Consider the following 16948-nt stretch of genomic DNA (forward strand, 5'->3'; position numbering starts at 1 on the left):
TCAAAATAAAGCCAACTCTGGTTATACTACATTTTGTTTCCTTACTACTGATTATCTAAATAAGCTTTATAAAGAAAGCACTCATACTGTGCTCAGCTGATGTGCATTTACTACTTCTAATTCCAAGAAGACTAAAATAGATCTTTTCAGCATTAACTGATTTTTCTCTATGGGTGTCTTTGTTCAAGCAGAAAATGAAAACATTAAAGGTTTTGGAAATGTATCTTCAAGCTGAACTAGAATCATCCACGTTGCTCCCCTGTAAAGTATCTGAAAAGAGTTCATTGTAAACAGGTTTTCTTAATATTTTCTTCTTAAACTCATAATTTATATACTGTGAGAATCAAAACATCTTAAACTTAATCATTGCTCCTTCTTTTCATGTCTTGCAGTAAGAAATAAATACCTTTATTCTCTTTCTCCAAAAAGAAAGACACTTGAATGAACTGGCCTCCTTTCTCTTCTCTAGCTGCATTAGTTTTCACCTTGCTCTTTCTATTGACCCAAATATTGCCTGACAAGGATCAGCATCTCTCCAGAAATCCAGGAACTGAGAAACGTCAGATCACTAGAGAAACTGAACCTGTAATTTAGGGGAAACTATTAGAGGATCAAAGAAAACAGCTGACATGGTCAGAATCAGAACGTCTTTAAAAAAGCTCTAGGCAACTATAGCTTCAATAAGTTTGAATAGACAGCTTGTGTTTCTACATATGTATACACGTGATTCTGAACTAATGCTTACTACACGATGTGGGAAAAGGTTTTAAATTTGAAAAATGCTACAAGTTGGAAATGAAGAAGTGCTGTAGATGAATGCATCCTGAAGCACTTGGATCAGATTTGAGAGTATTTGATTCCTTTTTCCAGACAGAAGCCATCTGATTTTCTGTTAATTCATTTTACATTAATTAGAAGGATTTATGCTAATTTCAGTATGGGAAGAAGGTGGGAGAGAAGCCCTTTTTAGTTTACTGAAAGAAAAGGTGTTACTACTAAGCCTTGAGCTACAGAAAACAAGGAAAGTATTTCACCTTTGCAGTGAAACATTTCAGCACCACACAAGCCAGTAATCATAAGCTGGATTTAAGATGAGTAGGATAACTCTTAGACCCAGTTTTAGAACCCAGCCCACAAGCTGCACTACCAAATGCCTCTTTCTTCCAAAGATTAAGTGCTTTAAAAGCCAGCATGTTCCAAATATAGTGTTCTAGATCTAGGAAAGGAATTGAAACAAACTTCAAATGTAGTTTTCTATAGGCAAATAATTATTCTTACACTGCAACAGTAGATGATATTAGAGAAAAGATGGATAACATCAACATTATTACACTGTGAAACTCCAACAACTTCAATACTTATAAATACAACAGATACTACTCCCATGGTAAAAGAAAATGATAGCAATGCAGAACTCCACAAGCCAGGAACATGAAAAGCTGAAATGAAACGGGATAATCACTCTCCAGCAACACATAAAGCTTTCATGCTATGACAGAAGATACAGCCAAATGAGACAAAATAAGGTCTCATAATTCATGACTTCCTTATGAAAGACATCATCTAAACTTCTAAAGAAATAATAGTACAAAGAAAATTGAATGATATGAATTGGGAATGACAGTATCAGACAACAAAATGTTGTTGATTTATAAGTAGATACTACACAAGTTCTACAAACTGAGAAGAAACAAAACTACACATGCTATGATGCCCTAAAATAATTTATCAGTTCTATAAATCTAGGATAAAGAACAGAAACTCTATATAAAAAGGCACTGGAAGCTGTTTCTCAATGAAAACATGGAGTCTGGACAGTATGTTAGCTCTGCCCTGCAAAAAAGCACAATTGCACCGTGAGATCCATGCATGCCAAGTCAAACAGCAGAGTGTGACTTGGTAATAAAATTGGTTTTGGCCAATCATAAAATGTTAAGTTGATGCACTCTAACACAGCCATTATATCAGCAGATACAAATCAGGTTTATATTATGATCATTTCAGAAAATGCTGTTCTGCATTCAGAGTAAACAAATCAGTATATTCAAAACTCTTGATACACTAAAGCTACACATTTCATTTTCTGCCTTGGAAGAAAAGTCCATAAGCAGGACTTCTTACATGGGATGAAGTGAGCAAAATATAATACATAACACGAGCCTCTTTAGAAACTCTCTATGAAGCTTTGTTCCTTTTATATTTCACAACAATAACAGCCTCTTCAATCATTTTGGATGCACGTACCACAGAGAGCAACTGTGCACCCCAGTCTGGACCATATAGTGCACCAGTTCACATGAATACTTCAGATTCCCCTCTTAACTACCTCAGCTGATCCATCACACTTCTCCCAACAGTTTGCGCATCTGAGCAGCTCTGAATAGACACTGTCTGCCAGCAAATCAACATGCTTCCTCTTTCCTCAGTAAAGCAGAAAGCATTTCTTCAGCCTCCACTGCCCCCTGTCCCAGCACAGCTAATATTGCTTGGGTTAAGGGCCAGTCATTCTGGGGAAAGAATTCAGTTTGAGGTGTGTGCTGTAGTGGATGTTTTTAGCATGCATAGACTCATTAACTCTCACAATTATCACTGACATTGACCTCCTGCATATTTTCTGGAGGTTCTACTGGCTTTTTTTTTTTTTTTTTTTTTTTTCTTTTTTAAGCTCCAAGTATTTTCCTGAAAAAACACAAGGCTTTTAGAGAACTATGAAGCATTTCCAAGTAGTATGCTACAAACAACACTGTTATTCAGAAAGACATTATAGGCACTGTTAGCCTCCTCAGACAGAGACATACTGAGAACAGATCACTAAAACTCCAAGTTGATCCTTGAGTTTAAAGTGGTTCTAGAAGCATTCAGAACACCTTTGCACTTCTTTTCAAGGTCTGTGTAGCACTGATCATCCTTGAAAATTCTTTACCTGCTGTAGTTCAACAACACTACTTGAATATTAACTAGCTGGTCAAATAGCAGGAGGTAGTATTCTTCTGAAGCCACTAACAAAAAAAGTTTTACACTACCTACCTCAGCAGAAGGTAAGAAGGCCCAGTGCCCTGTCTGACATCCAACAGCTTTAAGTAGCTGAAAAGAGCACCTTGTCTGAGAAACTAAAGCTTTGCTAACAATAAAGTTCTATCTTAAAGTCTTGAAACAACTTGAAGAATCCAATTTTGCAAAATTAAATAAAGAACTGGTTCTCAATATTTGCTCTTTCAGAAGCATATAAAAATAAATCCACTTTGTACAATTAAATCTACACAAACATTCTACTTAGCTTTTGCTTTCATCATTTACTAACAAATATGAAAATCTAAGAAATAGTACCATTATATTCTAGTCTGTTCTAATTATTTATGCAATAGGCCAGGCCCTCATAGGGAGTTACACAAATTACTACAATAAATTAGGGGCTAACCTGCTGGTCAGAAGCCAGAGTATTATTCTGATTAGATGCTGTAGTTCACATCAGTGTAAACCACTTTGGGCTTCCCCAGTTGTCACGGGTCCAATACATTTAGGGTGAGATTCCTTTCATCTTAAATTAGGTGCTTAAAATAGGTCAGATACATCTTGATCTAGGTCTACTTCTTTCAGTGGGTTATACAGACAGCCCACATGACTAGCTCAGACACAGGTGTAAAGGACTATGAGAGATTAGTCTTCAAGAAACCTACAGACTCACTCTGTAGGAAAGCTCAAGACACATCAGGCAACTTGTTTACATTGGGAAGCATCAAAACTGGTGAAAAATCATTTGAAATACTGAATTATCAGAGTTCTACGCACCCTAAAGCAAGAATAATTAAAAAAAAAAAAAAAAAAAAAAAGAAAAAAAAAAAAGAAGAAAGAAAGAAATAATGGAGAAGGTAAACAGAACATCTATCAAAACAGAAAACTAAAGAAGCTTGCCTAGAGACACATTTCAAAGAACATGGTTTATTAAATATCACAAAATAAAACCTGAGAAAGTTTCACAGTCATTAGAGAGGCAAAACCATTTAAGCTAGAGGACCATATTAAGAACAGATCAAATAAGAATAAGCTGGCTTTGAATTTATCTTAACCAAAAATTAGAGGGTTTCCCATTAGCACAGGAGTTCATCTAGGGAACAACCAGCCTATAAAAGGGCAAAGAGGCCCTGTAAAATTGAAGATGGACTATGACAGCCTTATGAAAGGGATTTGCACAGAACAGCAGCTGTGATGGAAGAAGAAAGGCAGAGTGATTCAGGAAGTCACTTACATTCCACTACTCCTAATTTAAGTATAGCAGAAGTCACATCGATCTGAGAACAAACAGCAGCAGCATTCATATAATTCAGGATTCCACTTCAAGTATCTCCTCTTTGTCCCCATTTCAAACTCTTCTACCTTCATCTGGCTCTAAGCTGCTACTAACAGATAGACAATGTAACTCTTGTTTTCTTTTAGTAAGTCACCTCTACCACGATCCCGAAGAAAGAGATAAAGAGCACCCAGTCCCTCTTCTTTCTTTGTCACAGAAAAGTTACATACCAAAACAATTACGCGGCTGAAAATACGTTCAGTTCACTCTAGTTACACTCTTATTTATGCACTACATAACACTGCACTTCAAAACTGAAGAATAACACGCATGGTAAAATTTCCCTTTAGAAATAAAAATAAAAATAAGATTTTGCTTTACATCAACAATTAACAAATTACAAAGCTAGCAACCCATTCTGCGTGTATTATAAGGCACAATGAACACTGTTGCTGGCTCTGTTACAAACCAGAAATGAACTGACTATCATAAAAAGACAACTCTAATCATTACAAGAAACCTCTGCTCTCCTTTAGGCAGACAACCAAGCTTAAGAATTAAGAAAGCAAATAAGCAGCACTTGTGGAGGAGGCACACAAAAATGAGCAGCAGCTGTGGAGGTGGCAGTGATACTCTGAAAAATGGACTGCTAAAGAAATTTTTAAAGCAGGCCTGTATTTTGCTTAGAGAATATGTTACCTAAATAGAATAAAAAGCACATGAAACAGCTGTAATGTCTGTGAGCTTCCATAAGAGTGGAAATACTTACAGAAAAGTTTTGTTAAGAAAAGTAAATGGAGGAACATTCACCTGAGCACGTTAAAAAAATAAATAAATAAAAATCAATAATGACAACCACAACAAAATTCAGACAAACATCCCTTTGAGTAGCAGACAGACCTTTCAGAAATGGTAATTCTCAAACACAACAGGGCTAGCTCTAAGGAGGGCAGAAACATGCAATGGCTATGGTGGGAGGAAACCCACATTTTGCAGAGATATATGTGGAGGGGCTGCTGGTAACAACAGCTGGAAGATAACCTGTATGGTGGTGTGATAATATTGGCCAGAGATGGTAGGGGCAGAGCAGTATGTGATGATACAATGAAGGATGATGTATAGGGGTGTGCTAATTACACGACGCAGTAAAGGGTTCTTGAAAGTCCTATATGTCCTTGATTAAAGGAAAAGTTTATTCATGCAGTTTTGCAGGGGGAAAAGGTTCTTTCTTAATGAAGAAGGAAGTGATTGAGGTATATCCACTCACTTTCAGCATTTAACTGTTTTTTTTTGGTGAAAAAGTGATTGTTTTCAATCACTGAAGAGTCATTTTATTTTTTCCAGTTAAAATCTTAGATGGAAAACATGCAGCCATTCAATCCTTGTTGCACAGGGAGCTTGAACTCAGTGCTCTTGTAAGAAAGCGACAAACGATGGAGTTGCTGTTGTTGGTGGAGACAGAGCCAGTAGAGCAAGGGGAATGATAGTTGCATAACCTTTCACCTGATAAAATCCTAAAAAAAGATTCATGGGGCAAATAATTGAAGAAAAAACTTACTTGGGGAGAAAAAAAATAAAGAAAAAAAAAAAGTAAGAGGTAAAACATTTAGTGACTTTATATGATCCCCTCACAGCTTGGAACTAGTCCGGAACTCAGTGAAGACTTCACTGACATCAACAGTACCCCATTATGATAAATGAACATAATGTTTTAAAAGGGAAAGGACAAGTAAAGCATCTCTTCAAAAACACTGCTGGTTGTTGTGAGAAGGTATATTATGACTCTATATTTTTTTCTGGACAAATGATTTTTCCAAGATATATGCTATTTCAAGTCTTCTCAGACGTTAAAAGGAATCACTGCTGCTCTTAACCAAGTTCTTCCCCACTAATTGCAACACAGCTGCTATTAGCCAATTCCCCTGGCCCCTCCAGCTCCCACAGTGATTTGATACCCTGATAATGTTTTTCATTTTGTTTCTTCTGTAGACAGAGGCAAAAGCATTTCCTTTCCAACAGCATGACACAGGCTACAGACAGCCTGACGCCAAAGCTCTCTGCAAATCAATATATTTAATGCATTTGAAGTCGGTAAAATCTCCCAGGCTAGTCCAAGGTTGCCTGAGGAAAAAGAAAGCCAAAATACTAGAGAGCTGTCTGTGGATTTGGATTAAATATTCAGTTTGCTTCCTTAAGGATATCTTGGTTTTAACAGAACCCCATTTAAGATACACAGGGTTGAAATTTAGAGAGAAGTGGGATTTTTTTGTTTGTTTTCTTATAGTGTTTTTATGAGTTTGGAAGAAAAATGAAAGAAGTGAGTGAAGTCAGATAATGCTCAGGTTTGCTGGAGGCATGTTTATATCCATAAGGACAAAGGAGGGGATAAATCCAAACGATTATGGGGCAAAAATATTCTCAATCCCATTGCAACACTCTACTTTCTCCCCAGTTTATTTCATTCATTTGAATATCACTCCAGCCACTCTGGCCCTTTCAAGGGCCTTTACCATTGTCTTAATGTACTTCTCCTTTTCATTAACAGTCATTGTCATTGCAAAGCCTCTTTCTTACCCACAATGAAGTTTTACTGCATCTTAAACACAAAAGACAGAGGCAGTCACGGAAGAAAGGGAGTTGGTCCTTCCCCTATCCAAACCATCAGAAATGTTCTCTAGGGATTTCTATTCAACCCACCACCCACCATTACAACTCTCCATCCCAAAATGAATTTCTAGGAAAAAAACAGAACAAGTTCACAGAAATAGCTGCCATACTTTTCAATCTTATTTCATATTAATCAACTAAGACAGTTATGTCTAGGCTAGCCCTTAAAACCATGTTATATTACAGTGCCATTTTTACTTTGCTGCCAATCTTTAAAAGCTGCTTAATAATAGTTCCCCAAGTTCACATTTGCCTTGCAAAACATTTTTATTTGTAAAAAAAAAAAAAAAAAAAAAAAAAAAAAAAGGAACATAATAAATTTCAGTTATATGTACAACATTGGGCTGCCAGAAACAGTGAATAAAATAACATTTCCACCTTAACTCAGTATTGACCATGATTTCTTTGAGTACAAGTATTATTCCTTTCTAATATTTTAGCAAGACTGAATATATGAAAGCAGATGTAGTGGGAGGTAAGCAAAGACAAGTAGTTGTTTCTTGTGGGAAATAAGAAATTGAGTCTCTCAGTCATTTCTTTGTGTATGGATTATGTGGTTAGAAAGGGAAATGTTGCCTTTGTGTTACATCAAAAGGTCTGGCTATGAAGTTCCAAACCTCTTGCGCTGCTTTTCTGAATACTAAAAGTCCTGGTTATCCCCTTAATATTTACAAAGTGTCCACATTTTCTGTTTTCTGTAAGTTTTAATAATCCGTATAGAGTTTTTTGTGAAAATTTAGAAAGTAAGAATCAGGGTATATCAGGCAACCACTGAATTTTACACCATTTATTTCTTGTTCTGAGTGCATTCTGTTAAAAATTATCATTTCAGTGAATTATGGTGCTACTAGAAAGTGGAGTCCCTGCCACAAATTCCAGGACAGTGACTACAGCAGCAGAATGATGGTTTATTCATGGCAAATGGTAGCGGGTGGATTATATTGCCTGGGTTCAACACTGCAGGAGAGAAGTAAAGGAACAGCTTCAGTGTCTCTTTTTTTGAGCTCTGTTGTCATGACTGAAGTGGCAAAAAACAGCTGTGGGCTCTGGGAGCAGTTCTGCCTGGTGTCACATCAGAAGCTTTGGGCAGTGGCCCAGCTCTATGGGTGGTTCTGCTTACCAAGTCAAACTGAAGTTTCATTGCTTCATCCAGAAGCTTTATACAATACCTATCAAACTTCCTAAATAAATTAGTGATCAAAAAAGTGATAATCCTCTCTCAGAAAAACTGTCCTCATTCAGACCTGACAGCTTCTCATGGCTTGTGATGAAAAAGTTAAGTCTCAAAGCCAGTAAGCAATAAGAATTCATATATATATATATATTCCCATCACAGCACTAAATATTCTCTGCGTAACCTCTTCAAACCAATTTTTCTTTCCTAGCTGCTTGCCACTACTATTCAGCAATGTAAAACAGAATATATATATTTTAGAAAGCAAAAACCATTTCCCTTGGGGCTACTCTTCCCTGCAATACATTAGACATTTCTAGCCCATGCTTTCTGAAGAAATAGCCATAATGTTGCATGAGAGCTGTATACTAAAAAGGCAAAAAGATGCACTACGAGATACATGAAGAGGACCATCTCAAAAGGACTCTGTTTTGGGCAGCAAAGGTTTAGTTTTGAATTTGCAATCCCAGGGATCTCAGATCTAATTGTTGTATCCTATGATTCAGGTCTCAAACTTTGTATGTAGCTTCCTAGCCTGTGAAAATGCCTATTCTACCTCATAAATTTAAGTACTATATATATAACGATGTGGCACAGAGAGAATCCAACCAATACCGAGCCAGGAGTGTGATTAAAATAATAGTCTGTGTACAAACTTGTACTTTTTCATATGCCCATTATGTAAATAAAAATGCCACTATGGTCCATTGGACAAGGCGCCAAGTTCCTCTCTGCTGTTTATTGGATTAGTTCAACAAACTGACTTCAAATAACCCATGCCATTTCATTCCAACAAAGAGTTTGACCCAAGTGTCTTGCTAATGCTTTTGATCATAAACTCCAAAAGGCAGTAATTTTCAAGCTTAAAAGAATTAACACGCTCAGTTTCTATGGCTCAGAAAAAGCAAAAAATAAAGTAAAATAGCAATGTTGTCAAAATAAGTCTGTAGATGACAGTTCCAAAATGCAGATTATTCACTCCTAAGCACATACAAGGCTAAATACTATGGATGGCAGGACACTGCAATATTCTTTTTGAAGCTTCTCATACAGAAGATAAATGCTGCACTCTTTAAACTCTGACTCACGGAAGGGAGCCCACTGAAATTACTGAGGCCACTGCCACACTGCGATGTTACCTGCAGTTCTCAATGTGGGATTAGAAATATAGCCAACCAGTCTTAAAGGGCAACTGATGTTGCACTTACTTTTTGTTCTCCTGGCAGGGAAAATGAATTACACAGGGAGAACTTTTTACAGGAGGTACATAAAAAGGTACAACACAATACTGCTGTATGCCTGGACTAGTTTTGCATGTTTAACTATTTTTCTGAAAGAGTGGTAATGAGCAACCGTTACTTAGAACAGCCAGATCTGAGTAAAGCTGTTAGGAAGCATTGAGGGACCTCTGATCCAAATGAGGAGACCAATGACAGGGAAAAGGCCAGGCTACCAATTACAGTTCTGGTGATTGAGTAGAGAAAGAGGAACTTCTTATCTGGAATGCTAGATTTTCAACTAGCTATTATCACATAAGGAAGAAAAACACAACGCTTCATTGTGAATAAGCTCCCTCACTAAAACAAGCACACATTTCTCAAAATGCAGAGCCTCATCCCCAAGCAATGATATTAAGAAAGACAATATTGAAGTTAGCACTTTTTATAACTTTCCAGAACACCATGTTCTTGCTGGTTACCTATCTTAAAATAATGTGGCAGGAAAAAACAACCAAATAAACAAAAATTAAAAAAAAAAAAAAAATCAACAACGCATAAGTTGAAAAATATTTGAAATGAAAAACTCGACCAAATAACATACTGCAAAAAGACAAAATATATGTGCTTTTCTCAATAAGCATTTCTCAAAACTACTCTTTTATTCCTTTTTTCCCCCTGTTATAATCTGTCTCTTCTTCTCAGAAGTTTCTACTGTAATAGTTGCAGAGCCTAAGAATATTTTCTAAGGGAAAATGAATAGGAAGGAATACAATAATATTGTCCAATGGTATGGAGAATGTAAATCACACCTTCAACAGAGCATAATCAAACTGTATCAAAAACCGTCATTCATTACATCTATAAGCCATAAGCAGGTTAAAGCAAGGTAACTTTATTTTTTCCAATCGGGGTAACAGTATTTGATGAAGTTAACATGTGAGTGAATTCAAACTACCAACCAGAACTAAAACCCAAACTATTTCATCCTGCAACATTCTGGAAAAGAACAGCAATTCTTGTGTGAAAATACTCTAAGGGGAGAATCTTACTACTGTATATTGGTAGGAGAAGAAATCTTATTTATGTAAGTGGGTTCTTCATTAAGAGGGGAAATCTGAACCAGATAAAAAACTACTTGTCTGAATATGAAAACTATTAGCAAGAAACTTACATTCAATGGATGCTGAAGATTTTCTCTTATTCATTGTCTGTGAAGTCCCACAAATATCACTGCAATCCTGACACAACATCTAAGCCCCAAAGACTCAGATCTGCTCTGCCTGCACCTAACAAGGGTTAGGTGTGTGAGGTATCTCCTCAGCCTGAGTTGGCATGGACACCCACTTCCCAGCAGAACTACAGGCTATACTAGAAAATGGGGGTGGAGAATAGCCCATCAGTCTCACTGCAGTAGTTCCAGTGTGAAAAGCTGTAAATAGCACAAAGCTGGCTGAAAGCATCATGAGAGGAGCACAGCCTATGTCTGGGCAGCTTGATGAGTAAGGAAGGAGCCCTGGGTTTCTGGGCCAGCACTATGTCAAACAGGGCTTGCAACAGGTGTGAGGCTACAGGGCACATTCTCCACTTCAGAGCAGATCACTGGCAGCAAGCTCCATTCTGTGAAGTCTCACTCTGCCCCCTGAACCCTGCATCCTCATCAGCCCACCTTCAACAGAAGTGTCCATAGCCCAAATATTACAGCAACATTCTCAGGGGTCTGAATTTGACCCTCCTCAGGCTGAGGCTAGAACAGACTACCTGGATTTGTGCTCCCCTTCCCATGTAAGGGCATGAGCAATAAGCTCCCAGGTAACCAACAGGCAGCAATGACAACAGCCAAGCCTGGTGAGACCTTTCCAAAGACCCTACTATGGTGACCTACCTCTTGAGAAGGGTCCAGACTGTAGCTTGTAGGCACTGGGCTGTATTCAGCCTTTGTTACGGGCTATTTCAAGGCAGGTTCTGCTGCGTTTGCAGGTTTCCACCCAATTCTGGCATGCACTACAGAGGCTGATTGTATGTCCCAGCCCCATGTCTTTATTGAGCCTTCCTGGGACTGGCTGCTGAAGACACCTGTTTCAGTCCTAAATATGACAGCAGAGAAGCACAGAGACTACATCCTCCCCTTTGATCTTACACGTAAAGCATTTCTGGCCCAACACTGGAAATATTTCGCAATTCTCCCACCAACTGCAATGGGAAGTATATTGCATTTGCTGTATTGTGATTTAACACTCTGTACCTTGCAGCTGAGGACAGAAATGTTCTTGAGATAAATTTCCTTAGCATAAGATTACAGGCAGTAACAGCAATGAAGAAAAGAACAAACACTAGAAAAAAAGGAGTGCATTATTTAGACAAAATAATAGAAACCATAAATCACTGCAGTGACAGGATTAAATGTGAAACCTTTAATTATACATTTAATCATTTACCAACTTGCTATTTTCCCTGCAGTAATGTTCATGAAGCTTCAATAAGTTTTCAGCATGAAGACGATTGTATTTTACACATTGATTTTAAAAGCAATGCACACAGATGTGGTCTTAAGAATAAAATTAATACTAACTTTAATCTTCAGTTATGTTGACACCTCTACTGAACATCCTTATTGTTCCCAGTTACAGAGCCCCTCACTTAATGACATGATTGTGTCAGTGCATGTCAAGCCCATCTCCACTATACAGATATTATATAAAATGAAACAGAACTAGGGAAATAAGTGGTGATTCAGAAAGTACACTGCAGTATTAAAACCACAGACTGTAATTGCATTGCTGAAGAAGACACTGTGTTATTTATGAAGTACTGACGAAGCCATGCCCACAGGCTGTTTCTGCTCTACTGCTTTTTCTGCAAGGAGGTAAGAAACTGCTGCTAGACGAGAAAAATGACTCCCCAGTCCCTGAACACTTTTTCCTATGCATTCTGGTGTCCAGCAGCAGAGAGCGGGACTGGTTTTTCTGTTGCCATTGGGTTTAGAATTGGCAAGGAAATCACTTGATTTCTGCAAAAATTATGCACATCAGCATAATCTTTCAGCATTCTTAGAGCTGCATTTACTGAAAACAAACAAACAAACAAACAAAAAATCCCAAAAAAGAAAAATAAAATTACCCTTCTAACTAGAGACTATGTCAGAGTCCAGACAGCTTTTATGTTTATGCAGACCCCCTCAAAGAACACTCATTATCAGAAATGAAAACTTTCTTCAAAGTCAAAACATTGCTTGTATGCTAAGAGAAACAGCCTAGTATTATACTAAACACATCATCGAGTAGCAATTGTAAAGGCACTATTATACTGCTGAATATTGTACTGCATATCAGAGAGCTTCTGGCAGGAAAATATCTGTCCTCTAGAGCACCCTTCATTTTGTTTTATCTTGTTGAAGGCTCTGGCAAATTGCCTTAAGATTCCTCAATGGGGTGAACCATAATTCAGCAGCTCTACCTTTTTTAAAAAAACAACAGTTTTCACTGGGTTTGTGTTATGGGGAAGATGAGTTCATTATACTCATTCAGTTTAGGCACAGAAAACAAGAACCTTGCTAGTGTGTAGGGTGAAAAGATGAGCAATACTGAACACAGTGGAAGTACGTGCTCAGAGTGACTATTGGTTTTCCTAGTGGAGGAATGCAACATTTTTATTATTGCCTTTTGCAGAGACATAAACCAATAGTTTGATTACTCTGAGGTAATCTTCAGGTTTGAGTTGGAATTTCTTCCATTTTAGTCATATGTTTGGATTTTCATCATCTTGTTGAAACATAAATTATCTGTAGACAGAACACTTGAAACCATTGGATTGGCTTGCTATAAACTGGAGGAAATGCTCCAAACTCTGCTGAGGTCTGTACCTCTACAACATTTTGGAATAGGCAAACACAGAAAGAAATGGGATCATAAAATTAGATTTTGGCAATCACATATATAGACTTCTCAATGAGGTAATTTTTCCATTTCATAAGCAAGGCATGGAACACATATCTAGATCTACAGGAGTCGAAGCAAACCAAGAACTAAAAAAAAATAATAATAAAAACAAAAATGTCTACCTTCTTTTTTCTTTTGGATCTCTTTTTGAATCCCAAGGAGGTTTGGACAGATTCAGTATCAGTTATATATTCCTGTATCACCCACTCAATTTAAAAAGGGCCCTCACAGCACACATACATAAAAAGAAACATGACACAGAACTGTCTATTCTATTAAATCCATGCTCTAGGCCTAAACTGAAAATATAGGAGGTGTCTGTCTTCTATTTCTGAACTTATGTGAGGTCTCCAGTGGGAAATTTTTACAACCTTTTTCTCAAAAACACCTGGAGAGAAAATTTTGGAGGCAACTCTTCAAACAGTATCTCTTGCTGTGTATCTAATCCAAGACTGAGACATGGGGACATTTACTCACCCTGCCAGCAAGATGATCTGTAGGTCTTTGGAGGTTTTCTTTCTTTCCTTTCTCTAGTCCACTTATGCATCAGGTGCCCTTAGAGATAAGGGACAGCCAAGTGACTTTATGTTTCTTGTCCTGGGTTTAAGATGGTTTCCTGTGACAAAGAGGATACAGAGACCAAATAAAGTGCATGAAGACATTCAAACAATCATTTCCAGTCATATCATAATTCAAGTCATTCCTACCTCCTGCCTTCAACAATGGCTAATATAGAGGAATAAAATGACCAGGAGAGTTTCTAAAAACGCTGTCTGCAGGGATCTTTGCTTAGAAAGTGTCAGAATCATTTAAGCTGCTCTATTCAGTTGTGGAAGGAGAATACATGTGAGGAGAGTTTCCAAAATCTTCCTGTATCTGATAGCAATCAGTTCTACTAGGTAATTGTACACATTTCAAATATGTTTTTCTTTCATCTATGTTAAAGGTATCTATTCTTAAGTTTCTATCCAGCTGTTTGTAGCAATGGCAATGGTCCTGTCTGAAGTATCCATTCAATACCACCATTCTCAACATGTTCTCTTTCCTTTATCTTCTTTAAACTACACTTTCTGCTTGCTTTTCACGTGACAAGGTCTTCCTTAACGATTACTACTTTGGGGTGTTGTTTTGTTTTTGTGGTTTTTTTTTTGTCTTTTGAACTGCAAATCCTTCCACTTTTGGGATGAGCTGGCCAGACCTCAGTATATTTCAGAATGGTGAACACTTATGTTTCCTTCTGTTCTGCCATATAGCACTAACTGAGATAAAACATAATAATGTTCTATGACACTTCTCCGTTTTTCTTCAGAAAATTGGTGAATCTGGTGGAAAACTGGAAGAGCTGTTGAATAGTATAGATGAATTGCATCCTCTAGAACCATTTCACTGTCATGGCTGGGTCAAGTGGAGAAAAGCAAACATGCAACCACCCCAAATATATTGCAGTTAAGAGCACTATTAAAAGTAGAAATGTGCAAACATCTAGCTTTGTCAGTTTCAGAGATCAGAATAATTTTCCAAATTGTCAACTGAACAGTGAAGAGAGCAGAGTAGTTTAAAAGAATTATTTTTCATTACATCACAAAGCCTAAAATGCAAAGAACTTGTAACAGGGGCAGCTTTAGAGGTAAAATTGCAAAATTCTCTTCAGAGATTTTTCTATTAAAGGTCATGAGTATCAAAATCTATTGTCTCACTTTAGAACCATTATAAAGCTACTATAAATAAAGTCTCCTATTTGGCACTTTGTCAGTGATTCCTATTTCAGTGTACTCAGCACTGCAGACACAGGAAATTCCTAAAATAAACAGCAGTACTCTCTACTTACTGTACTTAAAAAGGAGTCAGGACTTCTGTACTGTACTTATTGTACTTGCTCATTGAGCAAATTATTTTATTACTGTTCAAATGAACAATACTATTTTATCAAAATGTAGTGTAACTATGACAGCTGCAATTCTCAGTTTATCCTTGCTTACCACAAATGAAATGAAGTCATTTTGCTGAATTATTTCTTAATATTAAAAATATGAAAATTTCCAAGCAGTAACATTAGCATGTACTGCTCCTAGAACTAGTCAAATACTTTCTATAATAATTTTAAATACATCAATACAGCTTTCATGGGTAAAACAGACTGTGCTACCGGAAAACATAGTACATAATTGACTGAAGCTATTAGAGAATTCATGGTTATTGCTCAAAAGTGCTGGCTTGGAAAAAAAAATTCCAGAAAAATAAAAATTCTTGACAAATATTAAAAAAAAATAAAAAAGTAAATATACTCATATACAAATGCAAACAAACAAACAACGAAGAAGTAAAATATGTATATTTCAGAATACATTATTATGTCTTGCATAATGATTTGGAAAGTGAAGATAGACGTGTTAAGAAGATAATCTGAAAAATCAAGACATCATTTGCATTGATTTTTTTGACAGCTCCAGCTGAAATGAGTCTTCAAAAAACCAAGACAACAAAGAGACCCAGATGAGTGAGTTTCTTGCAAAAGACTGCCTCTCTATCACACATGAACCACCAAATAAGGAAATGCAGAGGGACAGCATGGGCAAACAGATTACAAAGAGGCAGGGAGGGTTACTTGGCAGCAGTGCAGAACATTACTGTTCTGGCCATTTGGGGTGAAATAGGGAAGTCAGACATCATCCAGACTTGAAACAAGTGGGAGAGACAAGGAGGAACAAGACACACTTCTAGGGGAACACTGTCAGCAAAAGGAGTACTGATGAACCAGTCTCTGGGAGAGGATGATTAATCTCTATCCTTGGAGCTATTCCAAACTTAACTGAACAAGGTCCTGACCAACCAGATTTCACTTTGCCTTTCTTAGACTAAGATGTTATTGATGGCCTCCAGAGATCCACTGTACCAAACAGGATTCTGTGATTCTGTGAAATGTTTAGTGCACCTGCTCTTGAATCCAGCCTTCACAAACGTACTTGAAGGGAACAAGCTGAGGAGGTCTTACAGGGGCCTTTCATTTCTCTCGATGTTCTCCTGGGTGGAGAGATTCCTCTGTACCATGGGATGGCACTGGAGTATAGGCAGCATTGTTTTTTCAAGTGCATGCTTCACCTGTCTCTCCCTCTCTGCCTCTTACCATTTACCCAAGAAAATCCAAGAATTTGGCACCATGGACTCTTGAAGCCTGAGTAAGCAGCCTAATTATTCAGACAAAATACCATTGATTTAGAAATGTCTGAACAAATGAAATTCTGCCTTTCTGACCTCATTGAGAAGGACAGTCAACCTTCTTAGGGAATTTCCAACTGCGTTATTTACTTTGCTTGTTCCCTTCTTTTATTTCAGAGCCCTTTGATACAATTCAGCACAACTTCTGGCATTGCACACACACAGCTTCTTTAGAAATCAGAGAACTTTGCTTAAGATGCAGACCTTCAGCTTCCTCTGATTTTAAAAACAACTTACGTGCACCTGAGGACAATATATGTATCAAGGAAACTGATATAAGATGGCGTGCTCAATTATGCATCTGCTAACAGGGATTAAAAGGAAAGTAAACACACCCCTCTGTTGTCTTCTTTTTACACCACAACTTTTATGTGTTTATAATGTCACCCTACAGAGCTGTTTTCAAGAAAATTGCCTTTTTTTTTTTTCCTACTGTCTTTCCAAGTTT

General features: G+C 37.3%; 1 protein-coding gene across 13 annotated transcripts in view; it reads right to left on the minus strand.

Annotated features, from left to right (window-relative positions):
- Positions 1-16948, minus strand: part of LOC140248656 (poly(rC)-binding protein 3-like) — a 471372-nt gene that overhangs the window by 353125 nt on the left and 101299 nt on the right. For 12 of the 13 annotated variants that reach the window (XM_072329587.1, XM_072329591.1, XM_072329597.1 and 9 more), the window contains exon 2: positions 13762-13900. The exons of the other annotated variant lie outside the window; for it this stretch is intronic. The gene's annotated coding sequence lies outside the window, so the exon portion shown is untranslated. The remainder of the gene's footprint in view (positions 1-13761; positions 13901-16948) is intronic. 13 annotated transcript variants of the gene reach the window in all.

The sequence above is a fragment of the Excalfactoria chinensis genome, chromosome 2 (genome assembly GCF_039878825.1).
Source record: "Excalfactoria chinensis isolate bCotChi1 chromosome 2, bCotChi1.hap2, whole genome shotgun sequence".
In the NCBI taxonomy this organism is placed as follows: Eukaryota; Metazoa; Chordata; class Aves; order Galliformes; family Phasianidae; genus Excalfactoria; species Excalfactoria chinensis.